The 13145-nt window shown below is 35.2% G+C and overlaps 1 protein-coding gene across 2 annotated transcripts in view; it reads right to left on the reverse strand.

The window, feature by feature from the left end:
• The window catches only part of LOC5579996 (aryl hydrocarbon receptor nuclear translocator-like protein 1), a 333517-nt gene that overhangs the window by 167403 nt on the left and 152969 nt on the right, over window positions 1-13145 (reverse strand). The gene's annotated exons all lie outside the window — the stretch shown is intronic.

Genomic DNA, 13145 nt, shown 5'->3' on the forward strand with positions numbered 1-13145 from the left:
AGAGTGTTGTACGCGGCTCCAGGCAGAAAGAGGGTGGCAAGCCCATCGAGATAACGGATAACTTTGAGGTAGAAATGATATGGGAAAAGTTGAATTCAAAGATAATCTGCAAGGGGCATGTAAAGGGGCGTAAGTGACGTTACAATCGGTTTTGAGTGAAGTATACAGTTTTTAAGCTTTTAAACGATACGATTAGACGATTTTTTCTGTTCAGCAGAAAAAAAAAACATAATTTGTAGAAGATTGGCTTATGTTTTTGGCTCCCATACAATTCGTGTGGAATGAAAAATTGCTAAGAAAACTTCTAACTCGATTTTCTCATTCAAACATTTTAGTCGCTTACAACCCTTTGCATCTCAATTGGATTTGTATGATTTTTACCCCTCAAAAATAAATCATAGTGGTCAATATGATGACTGTAACATAACTCTAAAATATACAAATTGTATTTTATTCTTGATGGAGAAACAAACCAGATATTATCATACATTATCATTCCATATTTTACATAAAATCCTACTTTTTTGCTTAACCCTTGCTTTCGCGCCATTCTTCTTCTTTCTGGCCTTACGTCCTAACTGAGACGGAGTCTGTTTCTCAGCTGTGTTCTTATGTGTTGTGTTTCTCAGCTTGAGTTCTTATGAATAATTCCAGTTTTAACTGAAAAGCGTGCAGCAAATACGAAGGTACCCTATACCATGAAAAATCGGGAAAATTTCCCACTATAAAGAGATCCTCGACGAACGGGATCCGAACCCAAGACCCTCAGCATGGTGTGGCTTAACAACTGCACGTTTACCACTACGGCTATCACAGCTGCTAGCCATTAGGCCAGCGGTTCCCAAACTTTTTAAGGCCATGGCGCACTTGCAGGTATTTTGGAAAATGCGCGGCGCCCTTAGGAATAATATAACATTTTTTTTAATTTTTCTAGATGTAACAGTTATAACATGATATAAAAGACACAGAGAATATCATAGAAATATCAATCGAAATGGGAACTATACAATGGTGGGCAATCTTTCTTTTACATAATTAACAAAAATGCAAAAGACTCCTCGTTCTCAATCATTTTTATGATATTGCATGAGTTTTACAGAGATATAATTTTTCTAGTAGAAATCTTCAACTTTATCAATGAATAAGCTTTAATCTATTTTAGTGATTCCTTACCAAACCATATGGATTTCAAAATATACATAATTGACGGGTCCGCACGCAAAGAGGTGTATGTTTCTTTTTTGTTTTCATTTGATTTGTTGGAATAAAACTATAAAACTGTTTTGTATAAATTAGTTATTTTGCACTTATATCATTCTACTTTTAACCTGCATAATTTATGTTAAAAACATTAAATTATGCTGTTATATTTTCCATGCGAAATTCTATTCAGATAGCTATTGTTTTAAACAAACAGCTTGTTTCAGCAAAATATGATGCGAGGAGAAAATGTATATCGCATCATGTTTGAAAAAAAACACTAAGCCATAGGTTCCCAAACTTTTTGGATGCGCAACTCACTTTGCCATCCGGCTTATTTGTTGCGATCTATCATTCAAAAATGGTAACATATGACTTTCTTGAAAACCCTGGTAACTGGCAAACCCTGATTACTGATTCGTCTTTAGAGACAGTCAGGAATATTCAAGATACCAGCAGATGTCCAGAATTATACTTCAAGCTTATAAAGATTTACAAAGAATTTTTCAATATTCAACATTGTCGTTTAAATCTTTAAATAAAATGTTGTCCAAATATTCGGTAATAAATTAATAGTTAGAATATAAATATAATAGAATAAAAACAATCATAATGATATATCTAAATATGCTGATCATTGATTCTTTGAAAAACAATTCAGTATAAAGAGCGAAGTAATATAAAAGATGCCTTTAAAAATTGATTTAATATTTCTAAAGTTAAAGATCATATTCTAAAGAGCTTTGAAGACTATAAGATCTGGGATCGGAGTTCATCAACTTGAATTAGTGCACAAATAATTAAATTTTTTAATAACAATTGAGGGTGTAAGAAACAAAGGAGAGTACGCGACAAAAACTTAGTTTTGAGAAAATCGACCTTGAAGTTTGTACAGCTAAGTGAAGTGAAGTGCTACTATAAAAAAAGGTCTATGGAAGATGCAAGTGATCTTACATTTTAAGCGAAACTTTTTATTTTGATCTTTTTTTTTAAACGAAATCGTGGTATGAAATACAAAAAAATATATATTTTTTAATCTTCATATTGTTTCTACACAGGCAAATTCAAATAACTAAAAAATAATATCGTTCACTTTATTATTGAATTTTATACAAATATCTGTTCTTAGCTGATCAACTATTGGTACACTGATCCTAGAAAATGCCATTCCATTTTTATCTGAATCTTTCCGTTCTTTTAGTAAATGAAAACCATTAAGATTTTTTTTTAAATTTTCAACCTTATTCAACTTATGTAGCTCTATGGAAAGATACAGGCAAACTTATAGTGCTCGATGTCCTGGAATAATCTTGAAAAGAAGATGAAAGTTGACAAAGTTATTCGATAATTCACTAATTTTCTTGGAATTCTTATCAGGGTACTAAATTTCAATTCTATGGAATATAGGGTAAATGTTCCAGTAGTGGAGGTACTAAGCACGGTTTTTCACTTACCGTACGGTACCCTTATCCAAAAGTTATTTTTTTTACTACTCTTGAACATTATTCGTAATTATAAACACTCCACAAAAAGATTTTCCATTCCAACAGTCAAACATCATCATTTTAAAATGATGAAATTTGAAAGAGCCATTAGGGGCAATATAGGCATTTTTTTAATTTTTTTTTTCGGTTCCAGACTGATTATATGCATATTGTTTTATTTACTTGTCAGTTTCAGACGAAATATCAAGAATTTATGAAGTTTTCAAGGTGTGCTCATTACACCTCATTGACGAAACCGCCCCGACTACCCTTACATAAAGCAATACCATAGTTAGGGTATCTGGGTTTAAAATTCAGTTTACGTGTTATGCACACATTTTAAAGGTCTTATACAAAAAGCGTGACAAGGAGATGGAGTGGTCGCTAATTAGTGTAGAATAATTCGTGTACCATCCCTTAACGCTCAACAACTATGCTCATAATGATACTAGTCTAGGCTGAGAAGCTTTGTATAAGCCATAAACACCCCCTCCTATATGCATAAGGTACTCGATGGAGTACTTAGGGAACTCACTTTCAAATATTACGTTACGCAAATTTCTTCGACACTCCATCACCACCACGTAACAAATCGTAACAAATCTTCAACTCCCTTCTCCCCAGGTAACACATAGTGAACGAAAATTTTTAAAACTTTTGATGATCAGTTTAAATTGTTTTCCTGACAAACGTTATTGTAGGCTTATTTCTTATGTTGAGGAAGGTGAAGCTAGAAATCATAACAAAAAAATCAGATATACTCTTCGTGTTACGAAACCTACCACAGAACCACCGGGAATTATTTGCAATAACAGTAAAAAGGCGATTCAGCAACTCTCCCCCTAAATGCGTTACGTAATATTTGAACAATTTGTATGAAATTATTTCAAATTTGCTTGTAATCACATATCAGTCCTATCATTGATTGATTTCACAGTCATATCGGAAAGTTATGTGTTCAAGGGTAGTATGTGTGCAATAGTTTAGGATACGTGATCCACTTAGCCATCAGGCATATTCCTCCACCCAGAGAAAAATCATGAATAAATGATTCTGATTTGAATTCTTCGTTTATGACGTTTAGACGAACTGATATTTTTTTAATTTTTAAAACGAAAAACAGGTAAAATAATGATGCAGATGACAATTAAAAAAAGTTTAACAACTACCGTTAAAAATAAAAATTTGAAAAAATAACTTTTTCTTTCATTTTTATTTTTTTTTGTTCCTTATTTATTACCCCCCCCCCCCCCTCCCTCGTAACTTCCAAGTGATCTCGGACATTAAAGAAAATTAATATTTGTATCAGCCTTATGGGTGGAATTATGAAAACAATCCACGTGCTCGGTTAGGACAGGGGCACGGCTGGGACAGCCAGGCACGTTAATTTTTTTTTTCATAATATCACCCATAATTTGTCCATCTTCAACACGCGTAATGAGTTAATTAATTTAACAACCATGCGGATTGGATTACCGAACAGCTCAATATAAGCGTTCATTTAAATACAAAATGTTTTTTTTTCGTGTTTCACCAGAGACTAGCTCACGATTCATAGTTTGGAAAACTATGGTTTAGGCGGATGATTGTCAGTCGAATGATTTAGATTTTTTTAAGCCAGATATAGTAAAAATATAAGTAGCTCATAGCTAAATCGAGTTCTAAACCCTCCAAAAATAAGGTAGTGCTCAAAGGAGGAAGGGACGGGCGTTGTCTAAAACGTTGTGGTCCACACGAAATTTAGACTGTTAAAAAACACTATACGAAGGGTATCAAAAGTTTACAATTTCAGCATTACGTAATAAATGTATGCCGCCTTGTTTAATGTGAAGACATAGTCAAAAAAGGATTGTATAACATTTTGCATGTCAATTCGCGGTCAGCACCATTTCGCGGTTTCTACCGAGATGTTTCATATATCTTAACAGTGACATTTGAAGGACTATCTGTGTTCAAAAAAGGGTAAATCACCGATTAAAGTGTTATTAGTGATAATGCCAACAATTTTCAGTTCAACTCGTAGAAAAAACCACACCACGAAATGATAAAGACCGCGAAAGGGCATACCGCGAAATGGTACTAACCACAAAATGATACAAACCGTTAAATGGTTGACCGCGGAATGGTTTACCGCAAAATGTCGAATAACCCATAAAAAGTTAGAAACACGGTACTTACCCAATGTTCTAATGACAAATTTCCCATCCAAAACGAATTGAACATTAATTCCAAGGACATGTCGGTGGTATCGAGACGCGGAGTCCACTTTTAGAGAAAGCAACTTATGTTTCATTTCATTTGATAGTGCCGCACGAACCCGGTTGGCTATGGCATGTATGAATGCCTTATTTTTGTTCCGGTTCAATGAGACGCCAACTGCAACTGCAATTGGGTCGATCAGTTGCTTCAACCCCTCCCACTCGATGCATGAGAGAGGGAGATTATGATAGCATACCAATTTTGCCAATGATTCGAACAGCAGACGCTTATCAATCGCAACAAGGCGTTTTGCGATCGTTCTCGGCTTCTTGGCGATGGTATCCTGCTCCTTGAAGAGTCCGTTTCTTCTGGCAGCATCAGCGTGCTGCGTCCGGAAATGCCGCACGAAGTTGCCGATATCGCATGTTACCTGCACATAGGTACAACCGCTCTTCGGGTCAATACGGCACGAACCACTGTTTCCGTCACGGACAATAAATTGTAGCGCAATTTCTTGTAATGTGCGATTCTGCTCACTTCGACGTTTTTGTCCTTTTCCAGACGTGCCAATTTGAAGCGGATCCATGATTCGGAGCAGGATAGAAATTCGCCGACGTCTGTGAAAATAAAGTCGCCATTACAGATGAAATTCATGCTGCCGTAGACGAAAATCAAGCTTACCCATTCACAATCAAAAACACAATGGCAGCTGAATTGTTGATACCTACATGAACACCTTTTCATTGATACTACAAAAGAAGTTCATTTGTCAATCACATGAACTGAATGAATTATTAGGTAAATGTCAAGAACGAAGAGGTCATCGTAAGATTCTAGTATGTAAACATCAGACTACACCGAGACAAATTCATTTTCAGAATTCATGACTATTTTGTGAAAATCTAAGCCACTGGCTGCAGCTACTCATGAACTAAGACGACTGACGGATGGACGACCCGATTTCGTACAACACCCAAGCAAGAGTTGTGTGGATGGGAAGGCTCTACCAACAAACAACCCGAGACCCGAGACCCGAGACTCTTGCCGGACTGCGATGAGCTCGCAGCGAGACTGGCTATCGTGCGTCTCCACTGCGACCCAACCCCACGACGACGGAAACGATCACTCATTCGTGGGGGTATGCGGTATGGGCATTTTTTTCAATTTACTCACACACGGGAAAAAATTCTGTAGTAAAAATAACTATTTTAGCTGACTACGGCCATTCTTGAAACTACCATGGAAATTCAGACCAATTTACTATGTTTACGGTACACCCCATCGCATTACTGGTAAATTTGACAGAAATATTTTACAACAATCTGATTCCGAGTACAGACATGGTAAAATCAAGCGCATTTCTGGTCTGCTGAAAATTGCCGGTGCGAGCGCTTGAGGTAACCCCCTAAAATGGTAGTTTTTACCGCACAATTTTTTTGCGTGCATAACTGACCCTAAATAAATAACGCATTAATCGTGGCGATGGAAGATTGTAACGATTTTTGTCTAAAATTATTAATTATTTTGTTTTACATATGTTCCAATGTTTCAACATTGGATGTTCTATGTAATTCATTGGTACTAAATCAGGGAGGAAGCGTCAGAATCATTTTTGAAATTTTATTTTGATTCCTCTGCAGAACTTTCTTCTTGGTATTATAACAGCTAGTTCATATTGGTACAGTATAAAACATGACAGGCCTGAAAAGAACTTTGAAGATCAAAAGCTTGTTGTTAAGACTAAGTTTCGATTTTCTGTTGATAAGTGGATACAGATATTTTATATATCTTTTGAATTTGGCTTGAATGCCCTCAATGTGATTTTTGAAAGTAGATACCTAACAGATTGAATGAAATGTTTAATTTTTTTCACATCGACTATTGATCATAGTTCACTGTTAGAAGTACTGTTCAAACCAGTAGTAACGTAATATTAAACCTTCTGTATTCCAACTAATTAATTACACGTTTGGTACAAAATATTAAACAATCTATATGAACAGCGTTTTTATTGGAACCACTTTTTAATGTTAAGCGTGAAAATCTAACTCGAAGCTAATTTGCAGCTGTGCCATTGTGAAATGTTTTTTCAAGCAGAAACATGACGACAATGATGACGTTAAAAACAGTGTATATTTAAAAAAAGTAATACATTTTCAATGTTTTTCTACTAGGGTGAATGAACCATTAGTTGTGCACCTAAGGTATAACGACTAAGACATGCTGATACAATCATGAAAAAGTGATTTCAACGAATCACTCAGTAGATTTCAAATTCTGTCATTCAAATGTATAAACATCACTATTCGTTTAAGATTTCCATGCAAAAAGCCTTCCACTGTTACTTTAGAGAAAATATGTTTTAAGATTTAATCCCTGAATGGCGCAAACCATTGATTTCTAATGGGACCCTGCACTGAACATCACTATAGGTGCAAAAGAGTAAAAATTTTACTTATTTTTTGTTTTGAACAGCTTTACAATTAAATTTCATGCATGTTATTCAGTTGATGTATATTTGCATCGAACATCATAAAAAATATTACATAATTATTTATTTATGCGAAACATGTCAACACACTCTACCTTCACTATTGAACTCACCTCTAAGGGAGCGTTGTCAAAATTTCCATGAGTAGACACCACATATAATGCCAAAAGATGCTTCAATGAAATAGCAGGACTGGCAGCGGTCAAACAGCAAAAAAAATAGTGACTTATGTTACCCAAATGATCAAATATGTGATCAAATAGTGCCCAAGAAGTGACCTAAAAGTTACTTTAAAAACTGCAAGTGTTGCTCATAAAAATGACTTGAAATGAAAATACGTTTTAGGTGGCTATCAACTAATACTTGGTTTATTTAGAATTTAGAGAACTGCAGTTTTTTTTCAATATTTCTTAATTTTCATTCTTCAGTTATCTGTCCAGAATAAGACTATATTGCCATAAATGAACGAAAATGCACCATTGGAGATTTTACTTCTAATTTTTTACGAGACGAATATTAGCGAGGTATAAGTTACCATTTTAAATTTCTGATTTCAGTCGCAAGAAATCACGTGGTTTTCAAATACATGAACTCCGGAAAACAAACTCATGATAGAATTTTTAGCGAAAATCCTGTTTAGTTGGAACATACTGGGCAAAATTAATTAAGAATTTACTGTACAATTAAACCCTTTCTTCAGTACAAACAGTAGCTCTGGCCACAATTGATTTTCAACAAACCGAAATTAGATGAATGTTGTCAATAGGAAATTTGAAAATGATTTGTGATGTGTGCTTAAAGTATCTACATTTCAACTGAATATTTCAATAAATCTCACGGGCCAATCCTAGGATCGTCAGTTCTGAAAAAAATATTCTATGTGAATGCTGTTCACATTAATTTCAATTTATTTGTTCTCAGTAATTAAATCAATTAATGTGATTTCTTGCTCATTGAATGACGATTTACGATAACTACACGTTAATAATGGGTTTTAATTTAATAATTGCAAAACATGTGGAAAACTGATGAGTTTTAATTTCGAGTCTTTTTATTAGATGCATATTTGTTGCTGAAACCCATGAATAGGTCGATTTTACATTAGGGAAAAGCCAGTGTTATAACTATTGATTAATGGTTATTGTCCAACAATGTTAAAACATTCATAATAGAAAAGTGTTTTTTTTTTGTTAAGAAATAGTATACCAAAATCGTGGAAAATCAATATGAAGGGTTAAAAAAAGAAAAATATATATAGTTTATTTGTTGAATTTCTCATGTAGTTTGAGAATTTATTTTAAGTGCTAAATTCCTTTTAAAGTTCTAGACAAATTCTTCGTTACTGACAAACTCTTTGATTTTTTTTATTCCTAACCGTATCTGCTCTATCTTTAGGAAGAGATTTGATAAGGTTCCTTCAGAAGGCAGGTTAATATATCATTCTATAGCCACAGATTACTATAAGAAGTTCATCAGTGATTTATTCAGCAGGTCTGTCAGATGACCCTGGTGTTCGCCAAAATTTCCAGAATCTTCTCCAAAACTTTTCCCAGAAAATTGTTTACATTTTCCATTGGAATTGTCTACGAAAAATTAGCCAAAAATCCCTTTACTTTGTTACTCTTTGATTTCTAAATCATACTTATAGCATTTATAATTACAAAAATCTATTTATTGCTACTTGCGTTTGAAATGCTGACCCAGCCTTAAATCTCATTATCCTCAGATAACGAAAATGGTGACTTTCACGATACGCGACGCGAGACAAGACATAACACTTATAGTTCTTACAAACGTCAAGATAGTTTAAAAAATTACCTTTCTGTCGACCGGTTTCGGGCACGATGTAGCCCATCTACGGGACAATGTCCGACTGACTGCTTCTTGTACGTTGTTCGTACGCGTCCAAAAAGAAATGTTACTGGATCGTCGAATCTACCAAATTGAACAGACACGACGATATGGGAGGATCGGCTTCATTCATCAGGGGTCCTTCGTCGTTACTGATGAACATAGACTCCCATGCGTTCAAGTGCGAAGTTTTTCTTACGTTTTTTATAAGCTTCGCACTTTCCCAATCTATTGCATGATGGGAAGTTATCGCATGGGCTGCTACACTCTTTTATCACTTATTTTATTCGCCGATACTGCATTTTTGTGTTCCTTTAATCTAATTTTAACTTTTCGGCGGGCTTGGCCTATGTAGACGGCTGGGCAATCCTTACAAGGGATCCGGTAAATTCCAGATTGCTCGTCCGGTGGAACCTTGTCTTTAAGGTTGCACCGTAGGTCACGTAGGGTCTTGTTGCTCTTGTGTACCACTTGTAGGCCTTGTCGATGGAGAGTGTTTCTGATAGGGTTTGTTATTTTCGGGAAGAATGGCAAACTGATCCTCCTTACATTTTCATCATCCGATCGTAGTGTTGTTATGTTTCGTCTGTGTCTTTTGCGTTTGTGTTTCTGTAGAATTTTGTTTACAAATGATCGGTCACATCCGTTTATTTCGGCGGCCACGTGGATTTGGTGTTCTTCTTTGTTAAATTCCTCTTGTTCCATGGGTATGTTGTACAGACGATGTGCCATGGAGTGAAATGCGGCTTGCTTTTGCGCACCGAAGTGGTTGGAGTCGGAGGTAATATAGCGATCAGTGGAAGTGGGTTTGCGATAAATGGCAAATTTTAATGTGCAATCTTCTTTTCTGCTGATCATCAGATCAAGAAAAGGTAGATTTCCCTCGACTTCTTTTTCTACTGTGAAATTTATTGTGTTGTGTTTAGAATTTAACGTGGTCAGTGTCTGCTCTAAATATCGCTCTTTCACAGAAGCAAAAATGTCGTCTACATAGCGCCACCAGACTCTTGGAAACAATTTTTCCTTCTGGGCGTCTACCTCGAAGACACTCATGAAGAGTGACTTTAGTGGCTATTTGTTGCAAATTGGGCGAAAAAAGTGACCAGTTTACTGAAAAATGACTCGCAATCAGTCTTAATTTGCACAAATACTCATTATTTATGCAATAATAATAAATTTTTGATGGACGGTGTTATTTGTTTCTGAGAATATTTGATTTCACTGTAGTTAACAATTTATTGACTAACACAATCGTGGTATAGGATATCTTTTTGATAATTGAATTGAGGTAGCACTGTGTGTCCAGATATGGGGTGGCATGTAAAATGTATACAGTCGACTCTCCACAACTCGATATTCTATAACTCGACATACTCTATAACTCGATGGATTTTTCAGTCCCTTCAAATTTCCATACATCGTGCTCTCCATAAGTCGATATTTCTATATCTAGATATCTCCACTAGTGAATGACACATGAGAGGTAAATTTACCTCCATAACTCGATATCTATTCTAAAAAAATGGTATTCGGGGAAACATGGAGCAATTATTATTTGGAGGTGAATAAAAGCTTGTAAGTTGCAATAAAAGTTTTAAAACATGAAAAACAAAAAAAATATTATTGGTTACACCATCGTGATTTTTCAAGAATTTCAAAATAAGTTGTTAATTTTTTTTTTCAAATACTATCAACAAAATATTAATGCTTTCTTACAGTTGTGGTCATACATGTATTGGAAATATAGAAATATATTCCTTGGATTTTGTTTTTTTTTTTTGTGTCGGTATATTCTATAACTGGATAATTCTATAAGTCGATGGTCCTTCGAATATCGAGTTATGGAGAGTTGACTGTATTTTCAATTTTTCTATTCCCAGAAAGCCAAATTCCGATTAAATGAACACCTCTTTTTTAATTTATGCTGAGATATGAATATCTGATTGCCATTGATTCATTTGAATTATTAAATTTTTCATTCTTATAGAAGTGAAATTGTGAAGTGTTACATTTGGACGAATGCCTTTGAAATTCAAAATAAAATGCTTATTTTTCAAATACACCTTAGTTTTGAGTAAGAAATGGTCACGAATACGAAGGTTCTGTTTTGTAAACATCGTGATCTAAATCTTAAACAGTGAGATTTAAAAATTTGAAGTTTATGAGTTTAAAACATCCTCTATTTTTTTTTAAATTTTATATTGGATTTTTTATAAGTATCATTCCAAACATTACAATCATTTCTGGACACAAAACACAGGACACAGAACAAAAATTGAATAAAATGGTTTCCAGTTCGGTATGGTTGAATGTGTTTCATGATATCCAGCAAAACAAGAGTCTGTTTTAGTCACAACATAAAATATATTAATCAGCATTGAAACTCGTGTCCTTCGAGTGCTACTTCTGGGTCATTTCGAACTGTTGAATTGACAGCGAAAAACTCGAAACAAGTTACGCGCACTCTGATCATTGAAAATCATTATCACGTACTCGGTGCGATGTGGATGAATAAAATTTCAATCAAAATAATTAAGCTCCACCGAAACAATAGTGTATTTTACACAGTCGTTCACTTACATTACATGCTAAAATCCGTTGTTGCTGTTGTTGTTCCTGTATATTATCAGGAATGGCCACTATGCAATCTATGGGAACGTCCATAAATGACGTAGCATTTTAGGGGGGAGGGAGGAGTCTACGATTTTGCTAGGGGGGTGTCAAAAATTGGCCAAAAATGCTACGTCATTAATGGACGCTGCCTATTAGAATAATTAAAAAAAATGCCGTTTGGAATCAGAATACTGTATTACTTCGAATGACAAGCTTAGGTTTATGGTTCTTTCTGGTTGGATACAATTTCAGTTTTACATCTCCTGCCTCCAGAGAAAAATTTTGAATTTACACAACTAGGTACGTTTTCAATTATTTGATATTTTTAATGTGAAAAGGTTATGATAATTTGAATCGACTAGTGCAAATAACTCATTTTTTTATAATTGGCGCTTGGTGCGGTTTAGCAGAACCCCGACCAGATGATCATCAGGTTTTTGGCTTTATGATAGGCAAGAACTAGAAAATTATATGGGTAAAATCCAGGGAGTTCGAAGCAATTTTCTATTCCATCATAACACGCTCGAACAACAATGTTCGCGCATTTAGCTTATTTTTGCAAATATTTAAATTTTGAAATGTGTTAAATTCACTGTTTAAGAATATCAATGGTCCAAATATTGAACCACGTAGGATTGATCAATATGTTCAGCTTCGTTACATAGAGACATACCTTCAAATTTTGTATGGATAATATGCAGACACAAGTAGTAGTGTTTGATTCGTTGAATCTGTTACTGTGGAGTGAACAACGAATTCAGGATCGTGACCGGTTCGCGTAGTAACCGCACCATCGGTATCGGTCATCCGTGTATATGCTCACGTATTCATTACAAATTATTCGTTTTTCAAAACGAATCCTCTCGCATATCCAAACTCCCAGTGATTTTTTTTTATTGTGGAAGTGCAGAGGACTCCTCGGCTTCCTAAAAGCAAGTTATACGTCAACATTTCCCTCCCTTCCGCAAATTGACCGGCATTCAAACGTAGCCAGTGCCGTTATTGTTTGTTATAATAATAAGGGCTCCAGTACCTACACATTGAAGATGCTACTGATTCTGAGTAGCGTCTGTTGGTTCCCTGTGTAAGTACAGATGTTCTTGCAGTAACATACTAGCAACTGTGGGCAATTGATCATGCTCATGCTCATAATATGCAGACAACTGGTAATTGTGAAGGAATCATCTGAAATATCGCATACCCCTATTCACTCGCACGCGGTTCTCTTTTCTTACCCGAAGAACACTATGGTCGACTGGCGATGGGGCCGCGGCAACGTTTTCTTCTGATGTTACTTTGTATTGTGA

Source organism: Aedes aegypti, chromosome 2 (assembly GCF_002204515.2).
Source record: "Aedes aegypti strain LVP_AGWG chromosome 2, AaegL5.0 Primary Assembly, whole genome shotgun sequence".
Lineage (NCBI taxonomy): Eukaryota > Metazoa > Arthropoda > Insecta > Diptera > Culicidae > Aedes > Aedes aegypti.